Source organism: Lactuca saligna, chromosome 5 (assembly GCF_052625555.1).
Source record: "Lactuca saligna cultivar CGN05327 chromosome 5, ASM5262555v1, whole genome shotgun sequence".
Lineage (NCBI taxonomy): Eukaryota > Viridiplantae > Streptophyta > Magnoliopsida > Asterales > Asteraceae > Lactuca > Lactuca saligna.
Genome location: NC_136421.1, coordinates 295981008 through 296001956, shown reverse-complemented (window position 1 = coordinate 296001956; position 20949 = coordinate 295981008). Strand labels below are relative to the sequence as shown.

At 34.7% G+C, this 20949-nt stretch overlaps 1 pseudogene across 1 annotated transcript; it reads right to left on the bottom strand.

Annotated features, from left to right (window-relative positions):
• Nucleotides 1–724: 724 nt before the first annotated feature.
• On the bottom strand, nt 725–2323 carry LOC145048282 (GDSL lipase-like; annotated as a pseudogene). Its single transcript, XR_013682790.1, has 4 exons — nt 1978–2323; nt 1758–1885; nt 1456–1676; nt 725–1382 (listed from the first exon to the last, which is right to left on the bottom strand). The product of XR_013682790.1 is annotated as a GDSL lipase-like (transcript).
• Between the last annotated feature and the right edge of the window lie 18626 nt (nt 2324–20949).

The window sequence follows — 20949 nt, the reverse complement described above, 5'->3', positions numbered from 1 at the left end:
CCATATCATTATTTGCATTGCTTATGTGTATAGTGTACTTGTGTATAACATTATGGTTTTGTTTTCATTGCAGATTTTGAGTGTGATTAATAGGGTTTTATTATTATTATTTTGGTTCAATATCTTTTGATTTGGTGTGGTGACCAGAGATAAGGTTGAATCGGTGTTATCGGATGTCAAATGTAGTGGTTGAACGGGGGTTATCGGTGGTCTGTGGTGGTTGCCGGTGACCGGTGGTAGCAAGAAGTAGGAGTATGAGTCGGTCCCATTTCTATAAATTATTTAATTGATTTCTTTAATTGATACACAATAAACAAATAATAATAAAAATTGAAAAAAAAAAAAGGAAAAATAGTGTTTTTGCTTTTACTATAAAAAATGAAAAGAAAACAAACTATAAGGACTCGTGCAAAAAGAAAAAAAAAAGATAAGGACCAAATATAAAAATTTTCCAAAGCACAAGGACAATTGGACTAATTTGTTCTAAACTGAATAAAAACAATGGGACAACTATGTGTAAACATAAATTTTTTGAAACGGAAAAATCAAATTAGAAAATGAAGCTAGCAAGAAATTAGAAAAAAAATATATATATATAGATTACAAAGTCATATATGCTAAAGGACTGTGAACCACCAAATCCAACTTAAATTACACTTATTGTGCATATTCTATATAAAATCACATAAACCGTTAACTATTAAGAATATAATTAACAAAGATGTGAACATCATCAAAGTTTGATTCTTAATGCCCCCTCCATTTAGTAGATTCACACAACCAGACTACACCTAAATTTCTAAATTTCTAAGTTTCACTCTTCACACAAATTCTGTAACACATAATTCGTTCCCTAAAAGCAATCAAATCAAATCCACCATTGACATCAATGGTTAAATACCATTTTAAACCTAAATCTCACCATATAAACTAATTATCATGGTTTTTTTCTCAATCTGAATGGACAAATTACATTAAAACTTGTGTTCTACCCTCTTAACATCATCAACTTACCCATATAAGTTCATTTAAAAGGAGCCAATCGATGAATCTCCATTATATAATCTCAAAAACTCAAATAAAATATGTAGATGGATAGAAGTATACATTAGATGATCATCAAATAAAAACCCATATTTTGATGGGTTCTTCATCCGTTTGCTAAGTGCAGTTGAATGATCATAGTTTGCAAACATGAATCCTTCAAATTGTTTTGTCATCTCTTTCATTTTCTTAGAAACTGCTCGATTGTGTAGACTTGCTATGGTGTTAAATTCTTCGTAGCATGTATTGCATGGCTGTTGTGCACGAGCTATAGGCAAACAACCTAATGGCGGGATCATCGCGATTCCAATCTTCCTCCCACCTTTTTCATGGATTTCCTTTTCAAGTTAAGGAAAAAAAAGAATTGTTTAAATATTGAGGTAATTAATTAGAAATGTAATTCCTGTTTACCTTGAACACATCGGTCAAGTTTCCTATCACCATTTCAACGTATGCTGATGATGATGACTACTCTGGTTGGTGCGCAGGAGGCTTGTATAGTCGTTGATTCCGCAGCTAAACAAGTAGACAGGGTTGGACAAAAGCTGTTTGGCTTTCACATCACCTAAATTCTTCCTAAAACGTTTCTCTAAATCCAAGAAATACTGTAGCTGTGTTTTGAGATCAACTACCTAAATGCATCAAATTGATTTATATATGAAATCGACATATGAGATAATTCAAGTGGTGGATACGAAAGAAGGGACACATACAAGCCCTCCATTGGTCTCGACTAATGCACCAGATCCCCCTGACGCAAAATTTGCTCCATACCCAAATTCTTTATTATGGTAATGGGGGTCAAGATACGCAGGAATGAGAGGCAATCCAGCAAACTCAGCTGTTAACACAGAAGGAAAATCAAGAATGATAAGCAAGAAATTGAAAGAAAGAAAAGAAAGATTGGCGGTTGTTTGAGATGTCTAATGTCACCGATGAAATCAGGGATGAGACGGCCATTAGAGAATCTTCCACTTGGCGCTGGCGGATTGAAGTATGATTCGCCATAGGGCCAAAATTTCGCTTGAAAGTTCGGATTAGTGTTTATGTAGTTGTTGTTTCCAGAATCAAAAAGTGAATCACCGAAAATGAAGAGCGCAACATGTTTGTTGAAATGCCTCTGAGCACTCTGGCAATCTGTAATGAGGAGCAACAGACACGAAACAACAAGCCGGAATCCCAAATTGCTTTTAGCAACAGCCATATGTCTGAAGCTGTTCTTCATCCTTGACCTTGAGTTGCTAAATTTAGTAAAGTGCAAATTTGGTCTACTTCATTGTCTGCCGTTGCTTTTGATTTAAAAACGAACATTTAAAAAAAAAAGATTAAGTTTTATAAAAGTAATGAATTACCCTTGTTCATACATATATTTTTAAATATGTTGAGTCATTATAAAAAGGCTATTTACTATTAGTTTATACAACACAGTTTATTTAACAACTGAAGTATATGAATTTAACGATTTATGTATAACAAACATATTAATCTATTAAAAACTTAGTAAGATCTTTAAATGGAGAAAATATGTGGGCATATTTGGCATAAAGTTTTTTAAAGCTTTTGCGAATTTTTACATTATAACCTTTAGAAAACACTTAAAAAAGAAAAAACTCATCATTAAGGAAAAAAAAAACTCCATTTGACAATAAAAACTTTTATCTATTATTTTCAATAAAAAACTTTAGTACAAAAGAATTTATATAGCTTTTAAATTTTATTTAATTTTACACATGAAAAATCTAAAAGTTATTTTTGTTTTCGGAATACTTTTGTACAATTAAAAAAACTATAGCTTTAATTACCAGTTAGTTTTATTAACCACAATCAAAGTTTGAAAGCATTTTAAATAATTATTATAGTAAAACATCTTAATGTAAGTTAAAACAAAAACATAGTTTTTTTTAATATATTTTTTTGAAGTTCTAAAGTGAAAAATGGATCTATAGACATTATAAACATGTTTTAAGATTTGGATTACAAACATAAATAGAATTGAAAATGATAGAGCATATATGGCAAGAAAATTTGAATGAAAACCCATCCGGTCCCAAGGTCTTCTCGTTGTCACAGCGAAGACGGTTGCCTTAATCTCTTCAATGGGAGATTCCAATACTTGACAATCAGTCGGAAGAATCTTCTTGAAATGACTGCTGACAAGTTTCGGTCTTGAAGGCTATTTTTCTTTGAATTTGTTGGCAAAGGAGTGAAATGCCTCATGTTTGATCATTGCGAGATTAGTACACCATAACAAGTTTCGGTCTTGATGACCATTTTTCTTTGAATTTGTTGGCAAAGAAGTGAAACGCCTCATGTTTAATCATTGCAGGATCAGTACACCATAGTCTGTTGATCATGATGCCATTAATCATGTTTTCCAATTATTGTTGTTTACGTAACCATGTTCCCCTTTTCTCTTTTCATAGCAATGGAGGGCCTAAGCGTAGCAATGAGGATAACAAGCGAAAAATGCATCTTTAAAGGCATAAAACTACCACATGGGGGGCAATTGATCTTTCACGTACTCTACACCAATGATGCATTATTCATTGGTAAGTGGTCGGAACAAAATATTAAAAATCTCTCCAGGATCCTTCACTGCGTTCATGTCTCCTTTGATCTAAATGTAAATTTTCACAAGTCTAGAGTCTATGGAGTGGATGCAAACTAACTGGAGGTTTCACGATGGGCCAGATCTCTTGGATGTGAACCTTCTTCTCTTCCGTTCACATACCTAGGCTACTAGTCGGGACAAACATGAATTTAATAAAAAAAATTGGAAATCGGTGATAGATAAGTTTCAAACAACATTATCCAAATGGAAGTCTAAAACTCTTTTGTTCGGGAGTAGACTAAATTTGGTCCATTCAGTCCTAGGCAACCTACCAACATATTATCTCTCACTTTTTGTGGCACCGGAAGGAGTTCTGGAAACACTTGAAAGAATTTGCAGGCAATTTTTATGGGGGAGCACGGAAGGAAAAAAGAAGATACATTGGATATTGTGGGACAAAATAATCGCATCTAAAAAATGGTGGACTTGGAGTTGGTTCCATCAAATCGCTAAACATCTCACTCATCATGACATGGTGGTGGAGATTACGTTCTAATCCATCGAGACTTTGGGCAAAGGCCATTCATGCTATACATAACTTACAATCAAAACTGGATCACTACTACCCTTGTAAGTCATTACCAGGAATATGGAAAAATATAGTTGGAATCGGTAAAGATCTTCGAAAAAAACATCACTGTGGACATCGTGCTATCCAAACAATTGATCCTAACAGGTGTCTCCTAGAAATGTAGTCTCACCAGTGATAGGTCTTATTTGGTTAATGCTCTGAGGAATTTATTGGATTCCTGCCCTACGTTCTACACCAACAAACTTGTTTGGTTAAAAGGCATTCCCATTAAAGTTATATGTTATTAGACAGTTAATATTAGTATAGCGTTTAGAGTGTAGCATACACGTCAATTTTGAATGAATCTCAATACAATTACAATTACAAGTTTGATTTGGTATCAAAGTAGGGGAAACATATGGCTCCTCTAGGGTTACAACCCTACCCTTTCCGATTCTTCATCAATTGACACAACTCGATCATCAACAACATCAAATCAATCCTCATCAAGAAATCGATCTCAATGGGCACCATCACCGTCTTCTCCACAGCTGAGAAAACATCACACAGTTCTCATAAGTTTCATTTTCCTCTCTCTTATACTAATTATGGTTTTTGGAAAATAATGATCGAAACTTTTCTTGTTACCAATAATCTTTTCGGCTATATTAATGGAACGATTCTGTGTCCCAACCCTACTATACCACCAACAGAGAAAGCCACCATAGCAGAACCTCAGCTGAACCCTTCATATACAGTCTGGATAGCTAATGATGTCCATGTTTGCATGCTCCTTCTATCTACCATCTCTAAAGCATCTTACCCCCATGCCTAAGGCACAACCTCAAAGACCTTTGGCTCTCACTATAGAGAGCCTATGCTCCTCAATCTTCTTATAGAGAATACACCCTTAAAACCCAACTTCTCAAGCTTGAGATGAAATTTGATGAAATCTCCCTATTTACCTCTTGCACGCTCAAGAATATTCAGATCATCTAGCAAACATTGGTGAACCAGTCAAGGTAAAAGGCCTTGTTAGATTAGTTATCTTTGGGCTTCATGAGGAATACAATGGTCTAAAATCCACACTCCTAGATTGCCAAGCTCCCACCTCCTTTCAAGAACTTCATGGTTTTCTTGGTGACCATGACTTTATGGTTATGAAAAACCCACCCACTGTTGCACCTGCTCAAGCTTTTGCTACCACTGCTGTCGGTTGCTCTACCCCTATCACCACCACATCACCTAATGATCCCATACAAGCTCTAAAACAACTTGCTTCTTAGTTGGGTCTTTAACTTAACCTGACTCCCCCATTATCCCCTTAGGCCTTTTATACTAACCAACCTCCTTCTTCTCGGGGCCGTGGGTCCAACAACCGTCGTGGCCAAGGAAACTACAACCAACAAACAAGCGATAATCGAAGCCAATTTTGTTGGTCATCCACTCAAAACACCATTTATGGCACCTATAACAGATGCAAATATTGGCCATATTCCTTCCTAGTTCCCTAATCGTGATCCTAACACCATCTGCCCATGCCTATAGCCTTCTGCTAATTTTGCAGAAAATCGTTCACAGACAACCACCTGGCTCACCGACACAGGATCAAACAACCATGTATCTCATGATTTATCCTATATTTACCTAATTTGTGGTTCGCTCTGGTACGGGAATGAGGATTGGGAATGCAATTCACCATATTAACCGTATCCGGTACGGAGGGGGTAGGTTCATTTTGGAACGATCTGGTACGGTGTAACATTTAGTCTGGTATGGTGTACCAAATTCCAAAACCAAAACATGAACTTTGAGTTAATTCGGTGAAATAAAAATATAACAGAAACTGAAGAAGAATAAGAAGAATGAAGAAGGAGAAGAGTAGAAGTGTAGAGATGATGAAATTCGGTATGTACTTGTAGGTATATATACATGTTAGTGCTAGTTAGACTTTGTTGAAATTAGGAATTGAAACAGTGGTAAAGACTACACAAACAATTATCTAGAAGATGATTTCAAATTGAGTATTGTATACACAATTATAGCACTCGGAATAAGAAATTGAACATTAGTGTGTAAGATGGTTCAGTAAATTACAAGAATTCAGTCGACAATTTCCTGCCATTCCAAAAATCGGTGTACCAATATCCGAAATCGACATACTAATTTCAGAAATTGAACCCAAAATCGTGTTTTGAAACTATTGAATTACTGAATCAAACTTGTTCCAGATTCCGATTGGGAACTATCTCGACACCGTACCGGTTTGCGATCCAGGTCACGTACGGTATGCTTTCGTACCCGATTGGGTACGAAACGATTTGGTACGCAGTTCGTGGTCTTCTGAGCGAATTAGGTAACTATGATTTATCCTTTCTTGACAGTCACACACCTTACTTTGGTGAGGATGCTCTTCACGTTGCCAACGGTACAAGATTACCTATTCTTCATATTGGCTCTACTCGTTTTTATTCACTTAAGAAAACTTTTTCTCTATCGAATATTCTTCATGTTCCTGAAATAAAAAAGAATCTTCTTTCTATTCAAAATTTTTGCCTAGACAATGATGTTTTCTTTGAATTTCACTCGTCTTTTTTGTTGTGAAGGACAATACTACCAAAACTACCCTCCTCACGAGTCCAAGTAACAATGGTCTCTACTCCATTCGTCTTCTATCCCTTTAGCGTCTTCCTAAAGTTGTTTTCACTACTCGTAGAGCATCCTATGACATTTGGCATCAACGGCTGGGACATCCTCACCCACAACTTTTAAATTTTATGTTTTCTAAGTATTGTCTTCTTGTTTCTAGTAAAGGTTCAGCTTCTTTTTGTAATTCCTGTCACGTTAGGAAATCATCTAAAATTCATTTGTCACCTTCAACATTTAATAGTAAGCATTTTTTTAGATCTTGTTGTGTGGGATGTTTGGGGATTGACACCTGTGACCTCGTCTGATGGCCAAAATTATTTTTTGTTATGTGTTGATGATTTCTCTTGCTTTATGTGGATTTTCCCTCTTAAACACAAATCTAATGTTTATGATGTGTTTAAACAATTTATTACCGTTGTTGAAAGCCAGTTCTCTACCAAACTTAAATCTATTCAAACTGATTGGGGGAGGGGGTGAGCTTCATAAACTAACTGAATTCTTTACCTCACTTGGCATCATTCATCATCTCTATTTCCCTCATACAAGTGGAAAAAATGGCTTGGTTGAGAGGCATTACCACCATGTCATTGAAACCGGTTTGACTCTTCTTACTCAATCAGGTGTTCCAAACACCTGTTGGCATTTTACCTTTGACACTGTAGTTTATCTCATTAACCCCATGACATCCAGGACCACATCTCGTATCTCACCCTTTGAGTCCATATTTAAGCGCCAACCTGATTTCTCATTTATAAAGGTATTTGGGTACCAATGTTTTCTTCATCTCCGACCTTACAATTAACACAAGATGGATTTCAGGTCTACTCCATATGTCTTCCTCAGGTATAGCTCCTCACACCACGGGTATCGATGCCTTGACTCCACTTCTGGAAGTTTTTATATCTCTCGTCATGTTCGTTTTCACAAACAATACTTTCCATTCCTGGCTCCTGTATCTACACCAACTTCACCCTCTCCTTCTGACCCGTATGTCTCGACCTACCCATTACTCATTATTCCTGAAACCTCGCCACCTACCAATACACAACCAACTCATCCATCCTTACAACCCTCCCCCCACCTACCACTATACCCCTTCCGAATCCATTGATGGAACCAACTACTGTAGCCACCCCTCTTTTCACTTATGCTCGTCGAAACCGACGCACACCTGACCCTGTTATGGATACGACTCATATTTCAGTTGAGGCCACAACTGAGGCTCCTCCTACGGTTTCTACTGCCCGGCCACAGCCCGTTATAGTTCGCCAAAACCCGAAAAAGAATGTTCCTTTTGATCCAACGGATTTTCATACTTCCAACAACCATGAACATGAACCAATAACCTTCTCGACTACTGTTAAACACCCACATTGTAAGCAATATATTGCTGATGGATATGATGCATTAATACAGAATCGTACATGGACACTCTTACCTCCCACGACTAATATAACATTATCGACAACAAGTGGGTCTAGAAAATTAAACGTGATCACATTGGCTCCATTTCACGATATAAGGCTCACCTTGTAGCCAAATGCTTTTATTAACAACCTGGGATTGACTATCATGATACCTTTAGCCCAGTTGTCAAGTTTACTACAGTATGGTTCGTTCTTTCTCTTGTGGTGTCCAATAAATGGCCTCTTCGACAATTAGCTGTCAAAAACCCCCTTTCTTTATGGTGATCTCAACGAGACGGTCTACCTCCGCCAACCTCCTGACTTCGTTGATCCTCACAAACCTAACCATGTATGCTTACTTCATATGTCCTTATACAGGCTGAAACAAGCTCCACGTGCCTGGTTTCACTGGTTGTCTCAAGCCCTTCACGCTCTCGACTTTCAAGGCTCTCATACTGATCCCTCTCTGTTTATACTATCGACTAAGGGTACACAGGTTTATATGTTAGTTTATGTTGACGATATCATTATTATAGGAAACAACCCCGAGGCTATTGATTAAATTGTTCGAAGTCTTAGTCAGACCTTTGCTATTTAAGATATGGGGGCTCTTACATACTTCCTTGGTGTTTCGTTTACATACCATGTTACTAATCTCTTTTTTTTATCACAACAACGATATGTGTTAGATATTTTATAGCATGCTGGTCTTACTAAAGCCAAGCCAATTAGCACACCTCTTCCCACTGGTGCCTCTTTATCTCTTGGTGATAGCCTCCTATTTGACAATCATTTTTGATACCATCAAATAGTTGGTGCCTTACAATATGTCACCTTATCCAGACTAAATATCACCTACGTAGTCAATGAAATCTGTCAGTTCATGCGTTCTCCGACTAACAATCACTGGTCTGCTGTTAAACGGATTCTTCGATATCTTAAAGGTACCAACACATATGGTTTGCACCTCAAACCATCGCGAGACACCACTAGTCATGCTAATGGTGATGCAAAATCTCCTTTGGTTACTTCTTATTCTGACGCTGATTGGGCTGGGTGTCCGGATGATCGTCGATCCACTGGGGGATATGCTATATATCTTAGTTCGAATTTAGTATCTTGGTCAGCAAGGAAACAAAATACTGTCTCTCGCTCATCCGCCTAAGATGAATACGAGGCCCTAGCTAATACTGTTGTTGAGGTGACCTGGCTTGAAACCTTATTATGAGAGCTATGCACTCTAGTCATTACAACACAAGTCTTGTGATGTGACAATCTTGGTGCCACTTATCTTTCTGCTAATCCAGTGTTTCATGCTCGCACAAAGCATGTTGAGGTTGATTTTCACTTTTTTAGAGAGAAGGTTACTGCAAAGTGGCTCTCAGTTCAGGTTATCTTCATAGACGATCAGATTGCCAATATATTCACTAAACCGTAATCTTCACAAAGATTTGATGGATTACGGGCCAAGCTACATGTCCTTAACATGGCTTACCTTGTGGGGGAATATTAGACAGTTAATATTAGTATATGGTTTGGAGTGTAACATGATTATTATATATATTTATCCCTCTATACATACACGCTAATTTTAAATGAATCTCAATACAATTACAATTACAAGTCTGATTTCTATTTCATATGGAGGGCAAAATTGGGTAAATTTCCTTCTGCTCAACCTTTATCATCTATAGGGGTATATTTGGATACCTTGATGTTTAGTCAATGTGGAGAGGAAAGTGTTGACCACACATTGGTCGGGTGCGAGTATGCATGAACAGTTCTAGAATGGATTTTCTGTTGGAACATAGGCCTTCAATACTCCTTCATAAACCAAAGAAACTCCTTGTATTTAATATGTGAGAAGTATATAGAGAAAAGAAGAAGTAACAGTAACTCAAAAAACTGCACTTAAAGCTTCTTCTTTCATTCAAGTAATAGGTGACTATTTATATAGCCAATACATGCTAACTCTAGTAGGAAACACTAAACCCACATTTCCTCTTTTCTAGGTGAAATCCAACTCTCTACTACTCCGTAATACTCGGTCCTACATGACTAATTCAACTCACAATCTACTAACATTTATTTAACTCACTAAAATAAAATAACTACTAAATCACTACTAAAAACAAGCGTCAAGGTTAAAATCCAACGTTCACCCCTTAATCTTGACTTGTTCATACCCCTATCGTTCTTAACCAACTGCTACCTGGTGCATCATCTTCTTCACAGTTAACACATCTAGAGCAACCTTTACCAATCATCACCTTGGCAATTTTCTTTTTCCCTTTCTCTTTTTTCTTCAGCCAAGTTTCATCGCCATTGGATTCCTCAGTCCTCACCAACACATCCATCATCTCCAATAGATTCTGCAAATAAACTCAACATCCTCCTTCATCAAGACTAAAAAGCGAACATGAATCAGCATCTATTTTATATTGGACTAACCAACAACGATCACACATATCTGAGTTATTTCCAATCTTCTTCCTTTCTTTTGATATTCATTCTCACTTTGACTAGCTTCTTTACAAAGAATAGTTTCACCACACAAGTTGCTAATCTTCTTGCTTATCTTCTTGGTTCACCCACAACTCTAATTCAGTACATAGCTTTCCTTCAACTCATACAGGTTGATCTCTAAAAGTCTATCATACAAATCTTTTTTCTTTTAAACTTTTTCAACGAACAACTCTTTCTCACATAGATTAATCTTGAAAAGAACAAACACAATCACACATCACAAAGATGCACTTTTAATCACATAGATTTCCGGTTTTGAACTCGGCTCATACAGAGCTTTGTTTGGCTCACAAAGAGCTTCGACTTTCTCTAAATTATATGGTTTACATAGAACCCCTTCCACAGATCCCTCAAACCTGACTATGATACCAAATGTTGGAACACAGGCCTTCAATACTTATTCACAAACCAAAGAAACTCATTGTATTTAATATTGTTGGATATAATCTTGATGTGGAAGATTGAGTTGAATAAAAAAAGAACGGTCATAACTTTGACTAATATGCATGGGAATGGACCGGATATTATGGAGATTATTCAGTCATTTGTATACCCACGTTTCTGGTATAATGTGTGCCTATTTTGTAGGTACAATAGTTTATAAATAGATTAGGTTGCCATTTTGTTTTATAATGTAATCAGTTTCTCTTTTGAAAGCAATATAGCAGTGAGAGCAATTAATATATGAGAGTCGTTGTCAGCATGTATGTTCTAGGGTCGTTTGCAGCAGGGATAAAAGAAGGTTGATCACCAACAAATATGTGAGAAGTATATAGAGGAAGGAAGAAGTAACATTAACTCAAAAAATTGCACTCAAAGCTTCTTCTTTCATTCAAGTAATAGGTGACTATTTATATAGCCAATACATGCTAACTCTATAAACCAACGTTCCTTCTTTTCCAAGTGAAATCCAACTTTCTACTACTCCCTAATACTCGGTCCTGCATGACTCATTCAACTCACAATCTACTACCATTTATTTAACTCGCTAAAATAAAATAAATACTAAATTACTACTAAAATCAAGTTGTCAAGATTAGAAATCCAACATTTTCAAATAGTGCAGGGTCTCGATGGGGAACTTCCAAAAGGTGCATGAAATACTTAATCATGCATACAACTGGTCGGATTACTAAGAAAAAAAAGGAACCTTTTACTTGGGATCTGTTATAGCACCCTTTGGAGTACCTAGAAATTAAGGAATGATAAAAAATTTAACAGCAATCGGCTACCCCCAATAGAATGTGCAGATATATTATCAAATCAAAAACATTTTTGTGGATAAAAAACACGAGGGGTAATTCTGGAATGGATTGGCATGCATGGTGTAATTGTCCTTTTCTTTGCTTATGAACTGTAACCCACTCTCTGTGCCTTTTTTTCCCTTTCTCTAGCTAATTGCTAGTGGTTTGGCCTCTTTATAAAATGTTTGTTGGTTCCAAAAAAAATTTAAAAAAAAATCTAGCAAGAAAATATATAAACAATCATGTTATCAGATTTCTATGAAATTCATCTATTATGATAATATATTCTCAATCATGTTTTAATTTATCTATTAAACACATTTTTTCGGTTGAAATCGAGTTCATTAGGGTCATTCCTATAAAGTGGATATTTTCCCATGAAAATTTCCTACATAAAAAGATATGTTGGAGAACACGACATCCTTCAGAAAAAAAAAACACATAATTTAATAATAACTTTAACAAACTAGTGAAAGACAAATTTGTCGAAACTCAATTGAAAATTACTACGAAATATCAACAGAAATTAATGAAAATGTTCCTTTTTACATTAATCATCTGCTGGATAATAGCGATAAATATTGATCCAAAACACATTTTAAAACCTTATTCCATTAGAAATACATCAGAATTTTCTAATTATTGTCGTAAGGCCCGTTCAACGACATACAAAGAGACATAGAATGTTGTTACTTATGACATCTGATGACAAAAGAAAAACTCAAAAGAAATATATACAAAATTTAGAATGGATATCGTTAAAGGTGGTAAACACTTTTACCAAGATATCGAAGTAAGTTGTTACTTATGACAACTAATGACAAAAGAAAGTGGTAATGCACTAAGTTTGAAATGTACAACTCCTAAAAAGGAAAAAAAAAAGTATGCACTACTCCAAAGTGTTAGAAAGAAAATTCAAGTAAGTGGAAAGAAAAGCATGATTACATTAAAGGAAGATAACAATTGTCAAAAGGACAATTATAAGTTCATGAAAGTACATTTCCCTAATAGATAATACATTAATGGAAATGAACTTATGCAAGCTCTTCATGCAACTTTTATGTCTAATGATAAGTGGAAATGACAAAGGAACAACCTCTCTTAATGATTATGAAAATGTTCAGGATTATGATTGAAAGGGTTCAAACTGTGATTTGAAGTTTAGTAGGACTCAAAATTTCCTAAGACATAGAATATACAAGTTAGAGTGCATGAGATGCAAGTCTCAGAAGTCGTACAGGAAGCCTAAGACCAATGATTCATTGGCAATGAAGGCTTAAAAACATTTTAAAACCATTTTATTATACTTGAAGCCAAAGCATATGAACAAATTAAAGATGAAATAGTTAAATTCTCAAGAATATGATAACTTGTTTGTACAAACCATGCAAGCTCATGTAGTGGCGAGTTTATAAGGTAAAACCACATAATTCACTATTTAAATAAAATTGATAGAAAAAAAATACTAGTTGCGGGTCCGGATCGGGTTGTACAAACAAAACAATTAGGTTTTTACAATTGTACCAATGGAGTTCTTGTATCTTTATATATTTTCACAAATATACCACTACCATTAGTTTCAAAAGATTTTTTTTTCAATATATGAGAAGGAAACAAGGTTAAATGCTCTTTTTCTTTTATTTAAAATTCTATTTGTATTTGACTTTTTTTTATTGGATTATACCTTGAATGAATTAGTTATCTAGACTATTGAAATATAAAATATAGGTTTAAAAATCTTTAACTTATATGTATATATATATATTTTTGCCAAAAGATTAAGATAGTTCACTAAAAATAATTAAGATATTTCACTAAAAATAATTAAGATATGTCACAAGTTTTTATTTCTATACATTTAAAAAAAAGTGGGTCAATTGACCCACCTATGTGATATGTCCATTCGCCTCTAAACTCATGTAATGTGATATTTGTTATCAACATAACCATTAATAAGAATTTGAAATTTCTTAACCAAGATCTCTACATATGTTACTCTTTATCCTAGAGGTATCTACAATATTATAACTTTTATTAGTAAATATCGTAAGTCATTTATATATGAATAAATAATATATTAATATATAAAGTTAAATGAATAAATATTAGTTGGAAATGAAAGATTATTGCAAATGTCATCAAGAATGACCGAATACTTATACATGCTTTACAAGATAAATGGATGAAATCCTACTCATCTACGGGGAAGTTGAGCTTATGATAGGAAATCACATTGAGTAAAATATGATGAAACTTGAAGAAGTTAAATTTAGGTAATATGTGAGTTTACGATGTACTTATAACATATGTAAGCTATCACTATAAATCCAAGGTAATAGGATGAAATGGTATTGTTATTGAAAGTAATTTCTTATGACTAATGGGGTTAAAAACATGATAAAACATTGGAATGTTAACCAAGGTATTATTTGTGACAACCGAGATGTTTCCATCACAAATCACCATTATGAAAGATCACCATTAGGAAAGAATAGGTAGGATAGAAGTAATAGCTTAGTATCGTAATGTTTGATTTTTTAGATAATAAACAAATCAAAACGTGGCTACTGGCAGACTCTCCATCTTTCATCTTGCTAGTAATAAGGAACTTTACTACATCATACTTTTCTTGACGAGCTCGTTGGTGGTACTTTTCCACCAAGTCCTTGTTCATCTTGTATGGCCAGTAATTCTCGTAGAACCTTTGTAGCTCAGGAGTCATAGTCGTCACCATGATGAATGCCACTTTGGTTGCATCATTATAGTGTTTCCTATACTCAGCTAGTTCTGCAGCAGTAGCTTGGGTTTCATCGATCTTGAGAAGTTCATTTTCGAGTACATACTCTTTGTCCTCGAAACGTAGAGCCATTTTGATGTTTCATATCCAATCGCTGTAATTGGTGCTATCAAAGGTAACTCTCAAGCAGATGTTCACAAGCGAGAAGTTGGTGTTGGAGGAGTTGATGTTGTTGAAGGAGAAACCAGAAGCATCGTTGGGAGTCGACATTTGAAACAGAAGAAAGACAAGTTTTAGGTTAGATAGAAGGAATCCTCAATATAACACCTAAATGAAATATTAAGGCTAGGATCCAACTAGATAATTCACAACTTAGGAAAAGGGATGTCGTAATCTAATTATGAAATAAATAAAGGTAGGTAAATGACGATTACCAGTTTCATCACGAAAAACGAAATTTGAATGAATTAGCTTTTTAATTAAATTCCTAGATCTTTTGAGATTCATTGAACTATTCAGTGACATGTTTAATCTCGATTATGCTCTTCCATTTGTGACTGGGATACCAAGGATTACAAACAAGATGTGAATAACCATACAAATTAGCTTGGTACTCTCGATGTCATTTATCATCTCATTTTAATGTGCCGGTTAGCCACACACGCTCCATTAATCAATGATAATTTACGAGACACCCATTGACACTTTTTATTAGTCCATATTAGTGTGCCGGTTAACCATACAAGTTCCACTAACGACTTATAAAGTGCAATGTGCAATTTCATGGATTAGCATCAAAATCACATTTTCACTAAAGTAACTAAGATTGGGAATTATTGTAAAAAAATAATTTTTGATTACTTTATAATTCATTATTCTTATTAATGAGTATTTAGTTTTTCCTATCAAGCATGTTCGGCTAACAACCCTCCACCAATCAAGGAAGCGGTGGGTGAGAGTGTCTAACGCCCGTAGATCTGGGCTAGTCAAATTAGAGACGATAAGCATCAAAAATGAATTTTTTTTATGGAATATTAGTTAGAAGTATTAATCTTAACCAAGTTTTAGTATATGTCACAAGGTTTCCGTGCATATAAAGAACGCCAAAATCCGAGTTATAACGAAGAAGTTATGACCTGTCGAAGTTTCGCGACAGAACCGACATGACCCAGCGCGACGTAAATAGTGAATTTAAGGTAGATAGATATCTATCCTTAGTAATCTAAACGAGAGTCAAAGATTTCTTCGATAGTATTCCAACGATAAAAAGACGGACAAAAACAGAGTTCAGATGAAGGAGTTATGAATTTCGAACGGAGTTTCCTGTCCCGGCCTACTAAAGATAATATATAAGTAATGTACTTTAAATATATTAAAAATAAAGTCAAAATTAGCCAATGGAGTCTAAAAAAGAGTTGTAGATCATAATCTCACCTTTGCGTCGATATAAAGAACGTCAAAAACGGAGTTCGTATGCGAAAGTTATGAATTTTTGAAGTTCGGGGCGCGAACCCCAAAGCTGTGTCAGAGACCACAACGTGGCAAGCAGTGCCACAACATGGCAAGTCTTATGACACCTCCGGGAGTCCCCCAGATGCAACTTGTGATGACGCATGCAATGACGTTCAAGCCCATGACGTGGGAGAAGTGCCCACGACGTGGAAAATGAGAAAACAACCCTATAAATAGATTTGAAGGGGCAGCCGTTTGTGGTTGCCAAATCTCTCTTTTCTCTCCCATATTACATCGTTTTATGTGCAATTTTAACCCCACGAATCCCCTGTATCAACCCCGAGACCCGAAGCAAGTCCCGAAGCCTGAAGATCCTGAGAAGAAAAGAGTTTCTGAGCCGAAGCTCTGCCCGCGAGAAACCCGGTGTGTGAAGTGATCCCAGTTTCACCAAAGAATATCTACTTGAAGAGCCGTAGTGTTGTCCGATCATCTTCTAATCAATTGAGTGTGTGGTTACCTTCTTCTAACACATAAATATTAAGTATTTGCTATGAAATACGTGCTATGTGTATAATATAAAGTTGTTTATATGTGTGAGTGTATAGTCCCTTTCATAAACACGATATGAATACAAGTATTATTTGAATGTATTAAGTATATGTTTTGGGTGAGTGTGTAGTCACTCTCTTCTAACACATAAATATTAAGTATTTGCTATGAAATACGTGCTATGTGTTTATACATTGTTTGCTTATTTGAGATGAGTGTGGAATGGATGTTTTATATAGTTTTTAAATGAGTTAAACTGTATATGTATTTTATATCTACAAATATGTTGGGTAGAACATAGGTAGATGAGATAGTTGGTATGTGATAAAATGATGAGGTATGAAAGATGATTAAGAATAATATTAGTAGATGCGCTGAAGAATAATATCGGTAGATGCGCCAAGTAGTGAATGTCGTAATCTTAGCAGATGCGCTTATAGGATAATGTCGGCAGATGTGCCAAATAGAGATTGTCATAATGCTAGCAGATGCGCTTAAGCATAATGTCGGCAGATGTGCCAAATAGAGAATGTCATATTACTAGCAAATGCATTTATAGGATAATCCTGGCAGATGCGCTTATAGGATAAGGTCGGCAGATGCGCCTAATAGTGAATGTCGTAATCCTGGCAGAGGCGCTTAAATGATAAAGTTGGTAGATGCGCCTTAAATAACAGTGGAATTTGTGTCTATTCCTTAAAGTCAAATTTTAGGAATGAATGAATAAAGGATAGGTGATTCTTAGGGTAAAACGTTAAGAAATAAAGAAGATAACGGGGATGGGTAATTGCGTTGATTGTTTGATGATTAAATATAATAATTATATTATTGTGGGTTGAAAACCCTATATGCTCACCAGGCTCCCAAGCCTGACCCACTCAGTTTAATTGTATCACATGCATCGATACGAAGCTGCTTTGCACTGAGAGATTAAAGGAGATGTAAATCACTAGAGTAAATGAATGTATGTTATGTGTATGCTTATGTGTCTGTATCGGAACATGACATCCCGAGGTTTTATTATTTAATGAAAATACATTCTCTTTGAGAAATGTTTTGATAAGTTTTTATCATATCTTGTTTTGGGAACAAATTCCGCAACCGTTTTTTTTAAACGATTACTCTGATTTTATAAAACAAAGCATAAACAAATCGGTCTTTTATGGCCGTGAAATTAGGGATGTCACAGAGTGGACACCCATTTAATCATCATTTTATAGGTAATTTCCTTATACCCCTTATATATCGGCTTTGTGAATGAGGCGTATTTGTTGTTCGAATGACTCGATCTTATATATATATATATATATATATATATATATATATATATATATATATATATATATATATATATATATATATATATATAGCAATATTAAACCTTTAATGTTACGTATATTATAAGGGTGTATTTTAGAAAGTTTTCAAAAATACTAGGTTAAATTTTAAATTTTGAAAAATTAAAAAATTAATTTTTTGTTTTAAAATTTAAGCCAATCATGAATTCAAGATAAAGATATCAAATTACCAATTAAAATATCCAATTTTATACAATTAAAGTGTCATTAAGGTTATTATCCTAATCAGTCCATGCGATAATTAATAAAACCGAAATTTTTGGATATGACAACTCAACACGCCATGGTGAATGATTACCACACCGTGTTGGGTTGATTTCACAGGTCAACACGTCGTGTTCGAAGAACATTATGACGTGTTTGATGAACAAAATGAAGACTATGTTTTCTTCTCCTTATTCAAGTTCAACAATGGTATCAATTCGATAGAAAACTAAACATACACTCTAATACTACTGATGGGTTTTGAGCATAACAAACAATCATATGTGTGCATGAAAACTTAAATAATTTGATCTACATTTTCTCTAATTGAGCATACAACTTGAACAAAAAAACATAGTACCCTAACATGCTTCTATGATTTCGAAATTCACGATTTAGGGTTAGATTAATGATACCTTGATCATTATACAGCAATAGCAATCAAAATCATTTGTTGCTAAAAACCTTGAGAACAAACGTCACAATTATCATGCCTCTAGTGGCTCACACCCAACACTAGCAAGCAAGGAATGATCAAGAAGGAGGAGAAGACTTGAAATTTTTGGCTGGAACTTTTCAAGAACAAGTGGCCAAAAATTGTAGTGTTATGACCCTATTTATAGTGCAGATAGGAAAACCTAGATAAGCCCAAATCCAAGATTATGTTAAATCGGTTCGTTATCCACTTTCCTATTTATCCATTTAATGACTATACTAGAAACCCTAAGATATATGAAATCGTCCATAGCCTATGGAGGGTTTTAAATTGCCTCTTGCTCAACTATGGAACAAATATAATTCAGTCACTACACTTTTAATTAATTCCTTTAATCCCCAAATTAATTCCAATTAATTACTAATTAAATATTAATTAAATATTACTATTTCTAATTAATATATTATTCTCATAATATATTAAAAAAAAAATACTTATTTCAATTTATTAATCAAATTAATAAATCAACCTCCTTTACATCCTGTCTAGATGCTAGTCTTGAGGGCAACCCAAAAGGACTGTACTACTATCAATTCAAGTATATGCCAATTATAGTTGTGGATTTAGACACATAATCCAAGATAATTATCCTCCATAAGTTATAAAGTTTCTACATTGATGATGTTTCATGTTAGATCTAGTTACTCTTGATATTTATATGCTTTTGTGTCAATAATCTTGGTCTTTAAGAGTTTGTGGCACTCCAAACCATTTAAGTATCATTTATAGACGTTTTCGGGGTTGTTAAGTCATAAAAATAAGAGCTTAGTCACTATCATCTATCCATGAATTAGTTCATGAGCAATAGATAGCTTTATGGACATAGGTTTTGTTTTTGTGCACTTTGTGACCACACAAATGGATAATGTTAGAGATGTTATCCATTAAGATGTTCATTTGGTACATATCTAAAAGTATGGGGAGCTAACCTTCTCTTTTAAGAATTTATGAAAACTTAGAAATAAGGTGGCTACGTGGAGCGTAATTTTCTATACACTGAGTGCTCTGAAATTCCCCGTTTTGCAGCCTTGAGCTCTATGTTGAGTGTAGAGCTGCATGCTACATTGAGTGTAGGTTGACCATTGACTTGTGACCAATTTTGAATCTAGGTCAACTAGTGAATATTGGGCTATAGTTTAAAACTTGGTTCCTAATATCGAATAGGTATCAAGTAGTACCTGTTTTGGATTTGCAAGAGTTGTGTTGTTTGTCTACTAGTCTGCGAGGTGAATTTTCTCACTATACTTTGTACTGTAGTATGTCTCATTGTGTGTAGGATGTTAGTATACTGTAGTAATATGTTATATTTGTAGTATTTGTTAGTTATTGTTTGCTTGTTTGCATATTTCGACATAGTACGGTTGGGTTGAGGTGGTAGGACTTTGTGTTGTAGGTTAACAAACCCAGGGCAATCCCAGCCGTGTGTTATGGGTCGAGGCAATCCATTCCTATAACTGTGGGTTGCGGTCAATCCATTCTGATGATTGTGGTCCAGGGGCAATCCAGTCTAATGACTGTGGACCCGGGGGGGGGGGGGGGGGGGAATCCAGTTTTATATTGTGGTCTGGTCTGCATGCATTGTATATGTATTATATTTTAGGGGAATTTATTAAGCTTTTGCTAATAGTCGTGGACTTCAATATTTCCGGGACTTCAGATGATCGATGTGCATGCATTGTATATGTACTTCAGATGATCTGGCCAAGGCGAAGACGTGATCGTACACATCCTCCTATTGATTAATGTACTGAGAGATGATTTTGATACTCAGATATCTTTGGATTTGTTTTGGAATAATGTTTATCTATCTCATGGTTTTATGAAAAATGTCTTTTAAAAATGAAAAAAATTATCATGGTTTTTAGGGTGTTACACATATAAATTCTTTTAAAAACTTATTAAATAAATCTTCGACAAATAGAGTTTTATAGTTTTTAAATTCATTTTAAGAGGTTTTTTTTTAAAGTTCCAATATGTCCTATTATAGTTTTAAAGTCCTTTAGTTTAAGATCTAATTTGTTAAATCATATATATATATATATATATATATATATATATATATATATATATATATATATATATATATATATATATATAAATTGTGTAACTAATAAAGCTTTCAAGAAGTTATTAATAAATACTTTTTATACAAAAATATAACT